We start from the raw sequence: 6810 nt of genomic DNA on the forward strand, positions 1-6810 counted from the left end.
TGTCTGGCAAAGAAGGCCGCAGCAGGCTAACGCCCTAAAGAATGTGGCCTCCCTTGAGAGAGAATAGGAAGGGGTCTTACAGTTTAGGACTGGAAAACAAGGCCGAGGATAAGGGTCTGAGCAGATGCACGCATGCATTCTTCTTCAAAGGTGATGTCGGTGGCCTAGGTGGCCTGGGATGGGTTGTTGGGTTGTGGGGGTTCTTGAGATTACGGTTTTGTGACCTTCTTTCTGAAATAAAGAATGTTTCATTTAAAAAAAAAAAAAAGATCTATGAGGATGAGGGTTCAATCCCTGGACTCAGTGAGCTATAAGGATCTGGCATTGCCATGAGCTGTGGTATAGATCACAGACAGCGGCTCAGGTATGGCATTGCTGTGGCATAGGCCGGCATCTGTAGCCCGATTAGACCCCTACCCAGGGAATCTCTATAAGCTTCTGGTGCAGCCCTAAGAAGCAAAAAATAAAATAGTCTTCCATTCTCGTATTCTGTTCTATTTTCCTTCATTGCTTTTATGAGTATCTGAAATCGTATTACGCTCTTTCCCTCTCTTGTTGGCTTACTAAAATAAAAACTCCACATAGATAAAGAGTTTTACATGTCATATTGTGGCTAAATACCAAGGATTTCAAATAGAGGAGTTGGACTCTTTGTATCATGTGGTCAGAAGAAATTTAAGGTATTGATCTTAAGCATTTATTTATTAATTGATTTATTGATTCATAGATTTAACAGATTTTAAATTCACTTTTTTTTTCAAAATTCTGTTTTCTCAAATTCTCTCTATAGGAAGACTTTAAAAATGTCTATATATTTTCTTCACGAACATTTCTTGTGACTGAAAGCCCACTAGTCCTAGAAGAACCATGTTTTGGATTCAATCAGGGCTTATATTCAGCTGATAGGTCCTTACATAAATGAATCAGTTGGCAAAATATGAAATGCTTTCATTTCAGTTAATAAGTAGTATAATAGTAACTGTGAGAGACCATATGATTCATTTATAATATTATTTCTAATGTACATTAATTAGTTCAAGATAATTATCTTAGAGTGTTCCAATGACCATAGTTAAGCTGGTTTTCTGACACAGAATGACTTAATTGATTATAAAGATATTGGATAATGGAATATCTCCAGACAATATTATAAAGATTAGAAAACTTTAAATGTAATTATTATTTCAGCAAAACCTAGAAAGCCTTCTATACTATAAATAATATCATTTTGGTAAAGAGAAATTTTCTTTTTAATGATTCTAAAAGTATCTAATGAGGCCATGATAATGGTGACCAAGAAATCAAGATATAAAAAAATTAATAAAGAGAAACCTCAATTAAATGAAGCCTGGGGACCAGAAGGGGGCGCTCTCATGCCCTCAAGGATCACTGAGCCCAGCGGGAAGAAGTCCTTCCCTGGCAAGGACGCAGCCAATGAAAAGCCATGGACTCTTCCTTTATTAAAGCCCTCCCCAACTTCCTTTTTCATAAAAAGATTCTCCTTCCCTTACTGTTTATGGACTTATATGTGGCTTGCCATGGTTGCAGACCTCAAATTGCAATTCTCCACTGATCCAGAATAAACCCATCTTTGCTGGAGAAATACGGGAGGGAGGATTTTGTTTTCTGTTGTTGTTGTTGTTAGGTCAAGAGTATCTTGAGAGCAGTGTGGACATGGATTCTGGCAACTCCGTTCAGCTGCTTAGTGGACCAAGATGACAGTAGCAGAGAGTGTGGGATCTCCATCCTTTGTTCCAGCTTGACCCAGATTGGCAGTGACATTGCAAGATGGGTCAAAGGGCAGACACTCTGGGACCGGATCATGAGGAAAGCACTGATCTCCAGGGGTGGGCCTCGGTATGCCTTGAGGTCACCACTCAGCTGCCTTCTGGATGCAGTGAACTGAGCATCAATAATTGAATGACTCCTAACTACATGGAAGCATCAGTGGACCTGTTTCATGTAATTTCTTACATCAAACCCTGGCTCAGACAGGAACATCATTAGCAAGAGACACATATTCAACAAAAGATGAACACCAGCAATTCCTCAAGATCAATGTATGACATGGAAATTATTGGGATATCTGAATGAATGTCTTACACCATATATTGCATATAACCATAGCACAGTGTCCATATCAGGAAATTAACATGCTTTACGACTATTAACTTGAGTTGAAAACTTATTCCGATTACACCAGGCTTTAAATGCATTCTTGTGTGTGTGTTTTGGGGGAGTTACCTTTATTTTTAGGGACCTATTTTCCTTAGCATCTTGGTGCTAAGGCTGCAGAGCTTCAGCTGCTGCTAGGCAGAGATAGATCTACACATGAGTGAACCCCCGCGTACTCATATTCCTTTCACTTCTGTAGATTCATGCCACATGGGGAAGTAGATCATGTTTATTAATCACTCCAGAAAGTATGTAATTTCATTAGATCGAGCTCTGTCTCTGGGCATTGAGTCATCAGAGGGAACGGCTCCCCAGTGACCCAGAGCTCCTAGGACACGCTCTGTGGAGACCGCACTTTGGGGCCAGCTGCACGAATGCACTGCTGGAATGTGTAATGGCACGCCAAAGGCTGCCGAGCTGTCATAGCCCAGGCAGGGTTATTTGCGGCTTCCAAAGAGGGGCTGTAACCTTTTATGTGATCCACAAATCTCAGCCTTCCAGAGTTGGGGCGGGGGAAGGCTCTTTCCCACCTTGCTTCCCCCTCCCCTCTTGCTACCTGTCCACTGCCAGCCCTGAGAAGCCTGCCTAGCTGTCCCAGAAAAGGGACATGACACTGGGACTACGTTTAGCATTGCATCAGGCTCAGCTGAAATGGCCAGGCACCCCTTCTGATTTGATGAGGAAAGGTCCAAAAAAGTTGTTGACAAAGTGGAAACTTTCTAATTTGAGGTCCTGTACATTCTGTGTTCTTTACATGCAAGACAAAAAAGGCTTACTTCTTTTTTTTTTAATTTTTTTATTTTCTCACTGTACAGCAAGGGGATCAGGTTATCCTTACTTCTTAACTGGGACAGCTATAAGCCAAGGACAATCTTGTCTACATCTACATCCGTTACCGTTAATCAGGACAATTAGAAAGGCAGAGCTCAGGCGTTCCCGTCATGGTGCCGTGGGAATAGATCTGACTAGTATCCATGAGGATGTGGGTTTGATCCCTGGCCTCGATAGGTGGGTCAGGGATCCGGCGTTCCTGTGAGCTGTGGTGTAGGTTGTAGATGCAGCTTGGATCCTGTGTTGCTGTGGCTGTGGCATAGGCTGGCAGCTATAACTCTGACTCGACCCCTAGCATGGGAACTTCCATATGCCGCAGGTATGGCTCTAAAAAGGAAAAGCAAAAAAAAAAAACCCCAAACCCAAAAAACAAACAATGCCAGAGCTCAAGATTATCTCTCTTATGCTTTACAGGGCACATGGGAAATGGTTTTCTGTGGTCACTTGACATAAAAGCCAGGCTTGAATCACCTTTTCTCTAGTGATTTCTTTGATATATTTGTATATTTCTATTTTTTTTGTTTTATTGAAGTATAATTGATTTACAATTCTGTGAAAATTTCTGCTATACAACAGTGATTCAGTTATACACACACACACACACACGCACACACACACATACGTTCATTTTCTTTGCAATTCTTTTCCCACATAGATGATCACAGAATATTGGGTAGAGTTCTCTGTGCTATACAGAAGGTCTCTGTTGGCCAGTCATTCCATATATCCCAGTGTGCATATGTCAATCCCAAAACCCCAGTCCATCCCTCCCACCCCCAACCTGACCCCTTTAGCAACCATAATTTTTTCAAAGCCTGTGAGTCTGTTTCTGTTCTGCAAATAAGTTCATTTGAATCCTTTTTTTTTTCTTTTCTTCACTTTATTTCATTTACTAAAGGAGTCCAATTGGTGAAATAATTACAAGTATGGGTTCTGGAATCAAACAATCTTGGGTTTCAATCCTATTTCTAACACTTATTGACTCTGTGACCATGAAATCAGGCTACTGCTATAGTTGAACTGCATTCCCCAAAATTCATATGCTGAAGTTCTAATCCTCACTGTCTAAGAGTTTCACCTTATTTGGAGATGGAGTCTTTACAGAGGTTATCAGGTGAATATGAGATCTTTGGGGCAGACTCCAATCCAACATGACTGGTATCCTTATATAAAGGGGAAGTTTGGACGCAGACATCCATAGAGGGAGAGAATGGAGCGATGCTTCTGGAAGCCAAGGAATGTCAAAGGTCATCCACAAACCACCAGAAGTTAGGGGAGAAGCCTGCAACCCTGCCCACACCTTCATCTTGAACTTACAGTCTCCAAAACTGTGAGACAAGAGTTTTCTGTTGTTTCAGCCACTTAGGATACTTTGTTAAGGCTGTTGTAGAAAACTAATACTGGTAGTTACTCGATTCTTTGAGATTTAATTTTCTTATTCTTACAATGTAAATGGTAATGTGACACAGTAGAGTCCCTGGACTAGCAGCATCAGCATCACCTGCTAAGTTGTTAGAAGTACAGATTCTTAGGTCTCCACCCCAGATTTATTGAATCAGAAATCCTAGCAGTGGGACTCAGAACTCTGTGTTTTAAGCAGGCTTGATGCATGCTTAAGTGATTCCAGTGTATGCTTACATGTGAGAACTAAGAGCATTGTAAAAAGGATTATATCAGAATAACATGTTTAAGGTTCTTAGCATAGTGCATGACATATAGCAATTACTTAAAATATATTAAACCACAATGAGATCTTCTCAAACATTTTTAGAACACTTAAGGTATTCCAGTTACTAGAGGTATAAAGATATATAAAATATGATTGTTTGATAAACTGGTGGAATTCACAACCTTGGGAAAGACACGTAGGCAAGGGTTAATAATAATGCCCTTAGGTGTTATAATATTATTTTTAAAATATGCTTCGGTGAGTTCCTGAGCCACCAGTGGTAATGAACCTGACTATTAATATCCGTGAGGACGTGGATTTGATCCCTGGCCTCACTCAGTGAGTTAAGGATCCAGTGTTGTTGTGAGCTGTGGTGTAGGTCAAAGACACAGCTTGGATCTACAGTTGCTGTGATTCAATTCAATACAGCTCTAATTCAACCCCCAGCCTGGGAACTTCCATATGCTGCAGGTAAGGCCCTAAAAATACTATACACACACACACACACACACACACAGACACACACACACACACCCACACACACGTGTGTGTGTGGGGGTGTGTGCTTTGGGGACACAGAAGATGAACCAGGGCAGTAGAAAGTCAAGGGAAATTTTTTAGATAGATAAATATATAGATAGAAAGGTAGGTAGATAGATGTAATCAAGCATAGAATGTGATTCCTAATTATTAAAAGTGTTTAGCAGTTCATTTTGTTTTTTTAGCTTGTATCATTTAAATTGATCTTCACAACAGACCTGTGGTGTAAGACACTATTAGAGAAATAAAAATACCTAACCAGGAAGGATATAATATTAATTTCTAGCATATTATTATTGGGAAGAATAAGTGATATATGCATGCAACGTTATTAGAGCAGGGCTGGGCACATAGGTAGCTCTTACTAAATCTGGTTGTCATTATTGTTAGTCTCCCTCATGGTTTTCATTGATCAAATTTGGAACTGAAGTTCAGAAAGGCAAACTTGAAATAAGGGACATAACCAGTCAAAGAGTTTTTTTTCAGAGTTCCCGTCGTGGCTCAGTGGTTAACGAATCCGACTAGGAACCATGAGGTTGCGGGTTCGGTCCCTGCCCTTGCCCAGTGGGTTGACGATCCGGCGTTGCCATGAGCTGTGGTGTAGGTTGCAGACACGGCTCGGATCCAGCGTTGCTGTGGCTCTGGCGTAGGCCGGTGGCTACAGCTCTGATTAGACCCCTAGCCTGGGAACCTCCACATGCCGCGGGAGCAGCCCAAGAAATGGCAAAAAGACCAAAAAAAAAAGAGTTTTGTTTCAAGCACTCATGCTTGCCTGTTTCCACTGTCAAGCAGTCTCTCTGATGAGTTGTGTAGGTTTCTCTCAGCCTTGGTTACCATGCCTCTGATTACCTCACTCGTATGTCTGCTCTTGTAACTTGTGACCCAATTCAAATGACTATAGCAGAATATCTCACCTCAGTGGTCAGTGGCTCCGTGTTCTGATGTTACCAAGAGAACAAACAGTCGAGCCCTGGGATTCTGATTTTTGGATGGTTCGTCAGAAGGGTGAGCATTTAGAGTAAAAGGGGATTGTTGTATCAGCCTCCAAGACCATCCAGGGACTCAAGAAATCATTTTGCTGTTTTCCTCTTAGTTGGGGGCATAGACAAACAGGGAACTTTCTGGCCCTAAGAGATCTGGATGAGACACTGCGAACCCAGAAGCATTCAGCTCATGAACTCTGACCACTTCATCCTCTGTGAACCTCTAACTTGAAATCATTTGTCCTCACACTCAAGCTCTTCTGAGCCCTGACCTCAGCCTCTCACTCCAGCATCATATCCTGCTGCTCCTTTCCACACTCGTGCAGTTCCTACAAGACTACACTCTTCACTTACCTACATCCCTGAGTGCTAGAACACCAGGCGTCAGGTGTGGGATGGGGAGGGGTGCTTGGCAAGGGAAAGGCCTCTTGGGCTATTGTTGTAACTGTTCCTGCAGTCACTTCTGCATCTTGCCCTAGACTCACTGAAGGGTCTTGTGGGGAAGTATAGACTTAATGAAATCTATTTTTTTTCCTTCTCTCTATTCCTCTAGTTTAATTTTTCTAACTTTCCGCCCTCATTCCCTGAGTGCCCACCCTTCCATGTTCCCTT

Source organism: Sus scrofa, chromosome 17, assembly GCF_054392235.1.
Source record: "Sus scrofa isolate SSC_HxYL_T2T_F1_AM1 chromosome 17, Sscrofa_HxYL_maternal_Yorkshire_Landrace_v2.0, whole genome shotgun sequence".
NCBI lineage: Eukaryota > Metazoa > Chordata > Mammalia > Artiodactyla > Suidae > Sus > Sus scrofa.